General features: G+C 43.5%; 1 long non-coding RNA gene across 2 annotated transcripts; it reads right to left on the bottom strand.

Moving 5' to 3' along the window:
- Positions 1-2,212: 2,212 nt before the first annotated feature.
- LOC146830337 (uncharacterized) lies at positions 2,213-4,719 on the bottom strand. 2 transcript variants are annotated; one of them, XR_014961146.1, is made up of 4 exons: positions 4,604-4,719; positions 4,089-4,343; positions 3,574-3,828; positions 2,213-3,313 (listed from the first exon to the last, which is right to left on the bottom strand). It is a non-coding gene; the product is annotated as an uncharacterized LOC146830337 (long non-coding RNA). The 2 variants fall into 2 exon arrangements; XR_014961147.1 differs by having other exon boundaries at positions 4,471-4,707.
- Positions 4,720-10,877: the final 6,158 nt, after the last annotated feature.

The following is a 10,877-nucleotide window of genomic DNA, read 5'->3' as shown; positions in this document are numbered from 1 at the left end:
GGATGTTGTCAGCGGCGGCGAGGAGGGCGATCTTGGTGCTGTGGTTGCTGCGGAATCCAGACTGGGAGGCATCTAGGATGGAGTTCTCTTCGATGAAGGTGGTCAGCTAGGCGTTCATGAGTCTCTCTGTGACTTTGACCGCAAAAGGGAGGAGAGAGATGGGCCGATAGTTTTTCAGGTCCGTTGGGTCCGCCGTGGGTTTCTTGAGGAGGGGTTTAACCTCCGCCCGCTTCCAGTCATCTGGGAAGATGCCAGACATGAAGGAGGCATTGATGGTCTGTCCAAGTACGGGCTCGAGGGCGGCGGAGGCCCTGTGAAATATGTGCAGTGGGCAGGGGTCCGCTGGGGTTCCTGAGTAGGTTTTCTTCATGGTAGTGGTGATGTGTTCGACGGTGGCTGGGTTCCAGGTCATGATGGTTGGCTTTTATGCTGTGTTAGGGGGGATGTGATGTCCAGCGTCGGTTTGCTAAAGTTGTCGTAGAGGGCCTTGATCTTCAGATGGAAGTAAGAACTAAGGTTGTCACAGAGTCTCTGGGAAGGTGTGACGTCTGTGGCTTTGCTGAGGGGTTTTGTGAACTGCTGTATGACGTTGAACATTTGCTTGGCATTGGTCGCGTTGGTCTGGACTTTGGTGTCCTTTATGCCCTGGTGGTATTCCTTCAGGGCGCTCCTGTGGTTGTTCCGTTCTTCCGTGGTTTTCTGGCTTCGCCAGGTTTTCTCTAGGTGTCTGCAAGAGCATCTGGCTTCATGTAGTTCTGTGGTGAACCAGGTGGCCTTCTGTTGGCATTGTTTGGCGGGGTGTCAGAGGGGTGTGAGTTTGTCCGCGCAGTTGGAGATTCATAAGTGGAGTTCTATGGCTGTGGAGTTGGTGTAGGACGTGGCATTTGGGGGGGTTTGGAGGAGGGCGGTGATGAGGAGTTCCTCTATGACCGTACTCTAGTTTCTTTGTGGCGGTCGCGTGGCGGGCTTGGGTTCTATATGTCAACTCTTTAGACAAATGTAAAAAATAATCGTTTTGTCGAATTTACAAACACCTAAAACACTTCTTGATTTCATGAGACAAACTAACACAGAGATCTAAAGCAACTGCTAGTTGTTTACAAATCCTTTGGGCTGTTTCAATTGTATGAACCATGAGGTCATGACTACATACTAAAGCCCAATAGTAGCCTTTAATTCTCAGGCCCTGGGTACAAATAGTCCCATTTTACTAGAGATTTACAATTAAATTAAATATACCAATCAGGTTAAAGCCAATGCACCATGATTGAGGGTGAGACGACATTCACGTTGATGTGGTAAATTGAATTAAAAGGTAACAAAAACCGATTCAGCAAAGAAAGGGTCAAAAGGCAAACATTTTGGGTGACCCTGCAGAGAGCACCAAGTACAACAGGGTATAACTATGACGTGAAAGAAAATGACGGAATCGTCCTCCAGGAGAAGAAACCGTTATTTCAGCCTTCCACAACAGTTGGGTAGACGATCTTTGCAGATGCACGCAATAATATGTGATACATTTTCTTAAACAGGTAAAAATATCTAATTTACTCTAATTAAAGTTTCTAAATATGGTCATAATACTAATTTTGAGTAAGCTAATGTGCATGTATTCCTATTTTATTTTAATAATATCATTAGAAAGTATATAATACAACTATGCACATTTCAAGACATACATTTACACATAACTATTCCTACAAGAATCCATTTAGTAGTAAGGCCAGATGTAAGACACTTTGATTTAGCGATTCACAATTTGCGAAACTGTTTTGTGATTCCCAATGGGGTCGCAAAATGTGAGGCTCATTAATATTAATGAGCCTCTCACAATTTGCGAGCCCATTGGAAATGCCAGCTCTCCCAGGGATGGTGGCCTGCTGGGCTCAGCAGACAACCATGTCTAAAACTGCTTTTTAATAAACCAGTATATATATTTTTTTTAAATTCATTCCGTTTTCCTTAAAGGAAAACAGGATGCATTTTTTAAAAAATGAAACGTTTTTGTTTCATTTTTTAAGGGCTTGTAGTGGTCCCTGGGACAACTGCCTGCCCGTAAAAAATATTTTGGTAAATTGCGAGTGTTTTGCGACCGCAATTGTGGTCACAAAACATTCACACATAGCATTGCGGACGCAATTAGGAAGGGAATGCCCCTTCCTAATTGTGACTCGCAATTCCTAAATTGCGAGTTGAAAATAAATTGGGACTCTCTATTTAGGAATTGTACATGGCCAACAGTGATTTTGCATGCGCAAACGGTTTCGCAAACCCGTTTGCGCATTCAAAATCATATTGTATATCTGGCTCCTAAGTCAATTTCCTGACACCATTGCATGTTCACTTACATGCTCGTATATATATATATTGAAAAGGCGCAAGCCGAAATGTGTCTTATTTTAGTTTGACTGGGTTAAATAAACAATGAGTCTTTATCACCATCCGTGAGTGTGGTTCCTTCAATTCGTTGGAGTGTGAGCTGAATATATACATATATATATATTGACCACCAAACGCCCAAGAGTTTCTGGGGCACACTCACAGTAAATTAAACCAGCCGGTTTTTCTGTTCCAAGGGGGTAAACTAGCACAACTGCTCTTCGGTAATTGTTATTCAGACCTAAAGCTTTTCAAGATTACTGTCTCTTTTTCAAAGGTCTCTTGACAAATGGCTATCTCGCAAGCAGTTCCAGGTTTGCCTTAAGTGCTGCAAGATTATTTGATTGTACCACCCTCAGTAGGCCTCTCGCTCAGTGCAATGAATTTTCCTTTCTTGTTGCACGCTGGGACACGTAGTCTGTAAAAGAACAATATTACATCTTTAGTAGATCTTGCGGGCATTCCATCCTTCTTCAAAACATACATTTCACCCTTAGTGGGCCCAAGAGCAGGGCGCAAGTTAATTTTTCCTTAATTTTCTGTACCGCTACGGGGATCGGGACACAGTTCTGCCCCATGACCTCCTTCCATTGTGAGGATGTTGCAGCCCCCCACGGCAGGGCTACCGTGTACACAGATTGACCACCAAATGACCAAGAGCTTCTGGGGGTGCATTCATAGTAAATTAAACCAGTCGGTTTTTCTTTTCCAAGGGAGTAAACTTGCCCAACTACTCTTCGGTAATTGTTATTCAGACCTAAAGCTTTTCAAGATTACTGTCTCTTTTTCAAAGGTCTCTTGATGAATGGCTATCTCGCAAGCAGGTCCAGTTTAGCTTTAGGTGCTGCGAGATTAGTTGATTGTCCCACCCTCAGTGGGCCTCTCGCTCAGTGCAATGAATTTCCCTTTCTTGTTGCACGCCGGGACTCGTAGTCTGTAAAAGAAAAATATTACATCTTTATTAGATCTTGTGGGCATTCCATCCTTCTTAAAAACATACATTTCACCCTTAGTGGGCCCCACATCAGTATGCAAGTTAATTTTTCCTTAATTTACTGTGCCGCTAGGGGATCCGGAGACAGTCCCGCCCCACGGCCTCCTTCAATTGTGAGAATGTTGCAGCACCCCATGGCAGGGCTGCCGTGCACACAGATTGACCACCAAACACCCAAGAGCTTCTGGAAGTGCACTCACAGTATATTCAACCAGACAATTTTTCTGTTCCAAGGGAGTAAACTTGCGCAACTGCTCTTGGGTAATTGTTATTCAGACCTAACACTTTTCAAGACTGCTGTCTCTTTTTCAAAGATCTCTTGACGAATGGCTATCTCGCAAGCAGGTCGAGTTTTGCCTTAAGTGCTGCAAGATTAGTTGATTGTACCACCCGCAGTAGGCCTCTCGCTCAGTGCAATGAATTTTCCTTTCTTGTTGCACGCTGGGACTCGTAGTCTGTAAAAGAAAAATATTACATCTTTATTAGATCTTGTGGGCATTCCATCCTTCTTAAAAACATACATTTCACCCTTAGTGGGCCCCACATCAGTATGCAAGTTAATTTTTCCTTAATTTGCTGTACCGCTAGGGGGATCCGGACACAGTTTCGCCCCACAGCCTCCTTCCATTGTGTGGATGTTGCAGCCCCTCATAGCAGGGCTGCCGTGTACACAGATTGACCACCAAACACCCAAGAGTTTCTGGGGCACACTCACAGCAAATTAGGCCAGCCAGTTTTTCGGCTCCAATGGAGTAAACTTGCACAACTGCTCTTGGGTAATTGTTATTCAGACCTAACACTTTTCAAGACTGCTGTCTCTTTTTCAAAGATCTCTTGACGAATGGCTATCTCGCAAGCAGGTCGAGTTTTGCCTTAAGTGCTGCAAGATTAGTTGATTGTACCACCCGCAGTAGGCCTCTCGCTCAGTGCAATGAATTTTCCTTTCTTGTTGCACGCTGGGACTCGTAGTCTGTAAAAGAAAAATATTACATCTTTATTAGATCTTGTGGGCATTCCATCCTTCTTAAAAACATACATTTCACCCTTAGTGGGCCCCACATCAGTATGCAAGTTAATTTTTCCTTAATTTGCTGTACCGCTAGGGGGATCCGGACACAGTTTCGCCCCACAGCCTCCTTCCATTGTGTGGATGTTGCAGCCCCTCATAGCAGGGCTGCCGTGTACACAGATTGACCACCAAACACCCAAGAGTTTCTGGGGCACACTCACAGCAAATTAGGCCAGCCAGTTTTTCGGCTCCAATGGAGTAAACTTGCACAACTGCTCTTGGGTAATTGTTATTCAGACCTAACACTTTTCAAGACTGCTGTCTCTTTTTCAAAGATCTCTTGACGAATGGCTATCTCGCAAGCAGGTCCAGTTTAGCCTTAAGTGCTGCGAGATTAGTTGATTGTCCCACCCTCAGTGGGCCTCTCGCTCAGTGCAATGAATTTCCCTTTCTTGTTGCATGCTGGGACTCGTAGTCTGTAAAAGAACAATATTACATCTTTTAGATCTTGTGGGCCTTCCATCCTCCTTAAAAACATACATTTTACCCTTAGTGTACCGCAGAGCAGTGCGCAAGTACATTTTTCTATAATTTACTATACAGCTACTGGGATCCGGACACAGTTCCGCCCCACAGACTTGGGCTCTTGGGCGTTTAGTGGTCAAAATATATATAAATCATTGGGACCGATCACCTACTTATGGATAAAAGAAACAACGTGGATTATATTATATATATCTTATGGACACAACATTGACTAAGAAGGAAGGAAAAATAAGCAAGGAAAAATAAGAAAAAAAGAAAGAGGGAGAAAAAGAGATATAAAAAAGAAAGACTGAGTGTCCTGAAAGACATGTGTATTTTGTCTTTGTTTATTGGTGGTGTTTGATCACATGGTTAAAGCATTTTAAAACATTGCGTTTTCACTCTCTGTTTGTGTGAACAAGGGCAAGTGGTGCCCAAAATGCATAATCAGGAGGAAACAGCAATAAAATATTGATTTGCCTGCAATTTGATGGTTCGTGGTTCCTTTGTGGCGGAAGTGAGTGCTAACGACAATCCAATCAGATGAATGATCTTTAGTGATTTGTATATATATATATTCACAGAAAAAAACATAGGTTTCAGGGGCGTTATAGTTATCTGGACTTTTCACTCATACAAAACCATTGAAATCCCCCCGTTATAGTTAGTTCAGCTAACTATAACTCGCGCGCCCGCAATGCACTGCTGATGACGTCACATATGACATGGTCAGTGACATCACTCATGACATCACTGATGTCATCTCAAATGACATCACTGATGACATCACTGATGACATCATCCAGTGAATGTGTGTTTTTCTGAAAATTACATATGTTTTATATATGTATATCTCAAGGTCGATGGAAGAATACATGGGTATATAAGTGTCTAAATGGATGATTTGTTTTTGAAAAATGTATTGTATAACTGACTGATTAAGTGTATCTTAGTGAATACATGGCTTAGTGAGTAATGTTTAAATATGTAAATATCTGTATCAGTCTCTCACTTTGTGTGTAAGTGGCTGCATGGGTTGGTGAGTAGCTACATGAGTGTCTATATAGGTTATTAGTTGTTTTTTTGAGTATCAGTATGAGTGTCTGAGTGTCTGTATGGTTTGGTGGGGGGTATTACATAGTGCATAGGTGCATGAATGAGTGACTCACTCTTTCTATGTGTTGAAGACAGCATGTGTGCATGACTGTATGGGTGGATGAGTGTGTGCATGGGTGTGTTAGTGAGTGAATGATTGTCTCAATAGTGTCTTTATGAGTAACTACATATGTTTTAAACTAGTAAATGTGACTATTGGTGTATATAAGTAAGTATATGTGACAGTGAGATATTGGAAGAGTTCCTGTATGAATAAGTATGTGTTTCTATAAGTGATTGTTTAAAAGACTAAGTATGTGTAAGTTTCTGTAGAAGTAAGTGTGGTGGTGTGTATAACTGTATATGCAAGTAAATGGATGTTTGATTCTTTATTAGCATGAGTGACTCTGTGTGTGAGTAACTCTATGGATGAGTGGCGTTGTGTAACAGGATGTATAGGTGTATGAGTACATATGATGAGTGAGCACATGTATGAGTGACTGTATAGGACTGTTGGTGAATGATTGGATGTGTATGTGGATCTTAGAATTACTGAATAGGTTGTTGTAACTGGTATTGGTATGTCCATTGTTTTGAAAATTTTAGTTTCTATTTTTGAATGTGTATATCAAAAGTTATATTAGGGGGAGAGGAGGTCTGCCACTCTATCACAAGGATGATGTCATCAGTGATGTCATTTGAGATGTCATCAGTGATGTCATGAGTGATGTAATATGTGACGTCATCAGCAGTGCATTGCGGGCGCGCGAGTTATAGTTAGCTGAACTAACTATAACGGGGGAATTTCAATGGTTTTGTACGAGTGAAATGGTTTTTTAAATGCTAATTCCTAACTATAACGTGCCTGAAACCTATGTTTTTGTCAGTGAATTTCAAAGGTTTTTTAAATGCTAATTTCTAACTATGCCTAATGAGATAGGACATGTGAAGAAAGAAAAAAACGCACAGAAAGAAAAAAAAGAAATGCTGAAAGAAACAACAGAAGTCCTCAAAGACGAAGAAAAGTGCAGGAAGAAGGATAACGTGCAGAAAGAAGCCTTGTTGCAAAATCATCCTGTACCCTCAACTTTTTCAGACGGATACTGGTGGTAACTGAGTCTGACTAACCAGTCCTAGAGCCAGTGCTATGTTAAAAGACACTCAGAATACAGTGAAAACACCTACATACACTAGGGAACACTATGCGTTGGGGTCCCCCTGTGATTAGCATGACCTCCTCTGTAGGCCCCTAGTATATAATAGGCCAGGGGATTAAAACTACCTCTTAAAATGCGCCACAGGGCGTGTTTGCACACGTCACCTCAGGCCCCGTCCCCTCCCTTCCCCACTGTGTAAACACCCCCTGTGTCTGTTTTAGGTTGGGAGATTAAGTTCCCTTGAATCCTGAGGGTCCCTAGGGTCCAACTAGACCACTAGGTACCTCCAGTAAGCACCACAGAGCTGCGTCGCAGAGAGGTGTAAAAAGTGGCACGGCCTGGACCACCTCTCTGCAATGCAGCTCAGTGGCGCTTACTGGAAGCACCTGGTGGGCTAGTTAGCCCCCAGGGGCCCTCAGGATTGAAGGGGAATTATTTCCCCAACGTAAAACGTGCCATAGGGCGTGTTTGCACACGTCACCACAGGCCCTGTCCCCTCCCTTCCCCACTGTGTAAACACACCTTGTGGCCGTTTTAAGTTGGGAGATTAAGTCCCCTTGAATCCTGAGGGTCCCTAGGGGCAAAATAGCCCACTAGGTACGTCCAGTAAGCACCACAGAGCTACGTTGCATAGAGGTGTAAAAAGGGGCGTTGCCTCAGAACACCTGTCTGCAACGCAGCTCCCTGGCGCACACTGGAGATACCCGTTGGGCTAGTTGGCCCTCAGGGACCCTCAGTATTGAAGGGGAATTAATTCCCCAACTTGCAACTGGCCAGGTGCTGCGTCTGCAGAGTGCTGCAAGGAGGGGGCATGGCCTCCGGCGCCATGCCGGTCTTTTATTTATTTTATATTTTTAAGAAGGAGGGCTGTGTGGCCCCCCTTCTTTTTAAAATGTATTGGCCCTGGGGACCCCATCCCCCAGGGCCTGCACCCAAATTTTTTTTGTTAAAAAAAATACATTTGGAAGGGGGCCGCGTGGTCCCCCTCCCAAGACCTTAATCGACCCCGGGGACCCCAAGCCCCGGGTCAAGGCCTTTTTTTAAAATTATTTTTTTTAAATATATATTTATAGAAACACGTAGGACATGCTGGACAAACCGTATGTACCTATCACCATGACGATTTGCGTGATATTCATTAAAAGGCGACTATGCATACAATGAATCCACGTGAATGTATTTACACCGCTAGTGAAGCTATGACGTGTCTGACGCCCTACCGTGCCTAATCCCAGCGCCCCAGCCAGTAGACACCCTTGTCGTTTATTTACACAAACATGGGTAGCTATTGATGGGCACATTTAATACACATGCACACCAAACCATTTAAAGGGGATTCGACAAAAATTCGACCAAACTATGCAAGACACCCCCCTCACGGTTAATAAAACACACATCCACTGTCAGATGTGTAATACTTTTTATTTTACTCTCTGGAAAGGAGATAAACCTCACTTGAGAGTCGCAGCGTGCTTGTCAGGTGCTTTCAGTACTTGCGCAGGAACAGAGATGCCTTTTCCCAATGCCCCTCCGAGGAGATCTCCTGGTAATATTTTGTGAATACCGAGCAGAATCTCCCAAGGGGGGAAGGGGGAGTGGATAAAATAAATAAGAAGACAAAGAGACTGCCTGTGGTTATCTGCTTCCAGCCTTCTGTTTCTTCAGCATATCATGTTACTAGCTCGGCCTTTGACTCTGTAACCCAAAACAGCAATTTAGCACTAGTGTCATTTAATCCCTTAATTCCCTTCTAGATCCATCCCACGTACCAAAATAACCTTAGACCTTGCTTCTCTTCAAGTGTCTTCATGTGTTCTGTTATCGTTAAATAGCCATTTCTTATTGTATGATGAACTTCTGTTACAATCAAAAAACATACACTGGGTTACTGATATTTATACCTACTCTTTTGTCTATAATTTCTTGTTATTATTAGGCCTGGGCGAAGCACTACGCTACGCTCGCGTAGTTTGCGAAGTTCGCGCTACTTCGCACTACGCGAACTGCACGTAGCACAGTGCGAACACGCGTAGCGTAGTGTTGCGTAGTGCTGCGGTCATTTTTTGCTTGCTCGCGGTCCTCAACGTCAAGTTGGCGACCGCGAGCAAGTAAAATGACATCCTGGCGAGACTTTTTCCTTGTTCGCGATCGCGAGCATGGAAAATAAACCTCCCGGCGAGATTCCCAACGCGAGAAGGTCAGGTTTCTCATTGCGAGGGGTCGCGTATGCTCGCGACCGCTCGCGATGAGAAACTACCAGTTCGCGTTGAGAAAGCTGCAGCTCGAGTAAAAATCTACTCGAGCAGCAGAAAACTACAGCTCGCACTGTGCAAGATGCCATTTTCAATGATTGCACAGTGCCGGTTGCTTGTCCGCACTGTGCAATCATTGAAAACAACATCTTGCACAGTGCGAACATGTTACTTCGCAGTTCGCGAAGTGCTACGCGTAGCTCGCGTAGTGCGAACTTCACTTTGCGTAGCTTCGCGTAGTGCTACTTCACGAACTACGCCCACCCTTAGTTATTATGTGTACTGACCCATTTTCCTATTATAATCCTTTTCTCATTTTCTTATCTCCTCAGGTGAACATCGAGAAGAATCAGTTGGTAGTATAACTCATGTAAGTCTTTCTTGTATATATGAAATTATAATTTCACTATTCTCTTAACATCCACAAGAACATTTCTATGGTACTTAGCTCTGGTTGTCTCTCACTGCAGTTGGTTTCTAGCCTTCCATTGCGATATCTTGTACAAGGGACTAGAACTCAGCCTGTGGTGTTTCTGCATTCATTTCTGTCGGGCGGAGATGAGGAAGAAGCCTTGTGAGTTTTCCGCCTCCTCAGTCACTATACTCTTGACAAGGTAGCGTCTTCCTTCTATAGCGCAGGTCACTAGAAGTAGCGTTCTCCTCAGGAATGCTGTGCGCATGAATTCTGTAAAGAAGGCATTCACACGAAAGAGAAATAATTACTCTGAACTTGTAGTCGTCTTTACTACAAGTAATCCTTAGAACTCACAACCGAAAGCCCGACGGACTCGGCGATAACCTGACTAAACTAACTAACTAAACGCGAGATACTGGATATGCGTGCGCTTCCGTTAAGAGTTCAGGTGAAGTACATCAACGTTCCATTGCAAGCGCTTCACGTAACTCGGCTGGCAGTGGAAGACTAGAACTGCACACTTCGTGCATTGTCGGCCATCTTGGAGTAGTTCAATCTCCAAGCTTCCTTCCAGGTAATAACCTTTACCTTCGGTAAGCGTGAATTTGCCGATTGTAGGCATGTAGAACAGACAGAGAGGTTTAGATCCTTAGAAGTCCTGACAGTACCCCCTCGCAAGGGAGGCTCTTCCGGTCTGGGTTTTCTTGGAAATTTATTATGGAAGGCCTTCACCAAACGGGGAGCATTTACATCAGCATTTAGTTCCCAGGATCGCTCCTCTGGGCCATACCCTTTCCATTCAATCAAATAATAGATTTTTCCCTTATGTTTCGTAGAATCCAGTATTCTTTTAACTTCAAATTCTTCTCCGGACTCTAATTGTACAGCTCTAGGAGGAAGTGTTAATCTCAAATCTGGTGAAGTTTTCTTTAACAGAGAAACGTGAAAAACTGGTTGAATCTTCATTCTTTTGGGTAACCTTAAACGATAAGTTACTGGGTTAATTATTTTTTCAATTTGGTAGGGGCCTACAAACCTAGGCTGAAATTTG

Source organism: Triturus cristatus, chromosome 5_1 (assembly GCF_964204655.1).
Source record: "Triturus cristatus chromosome 5_1, aTriCri1.1, whole genome shotgun sequence".
Classification (NCBI taxonomy): domain Eukaryota; kingdom Metazoa; phylum Chordata; class Amphibia; order Caudata; family Salamandridae; genus Triturus; species Triturus cristatus.
Note: the sequence above shows the minus strand (reverse complement) of the source record. Positions and strands in the feature narration are given on the sequence as shown.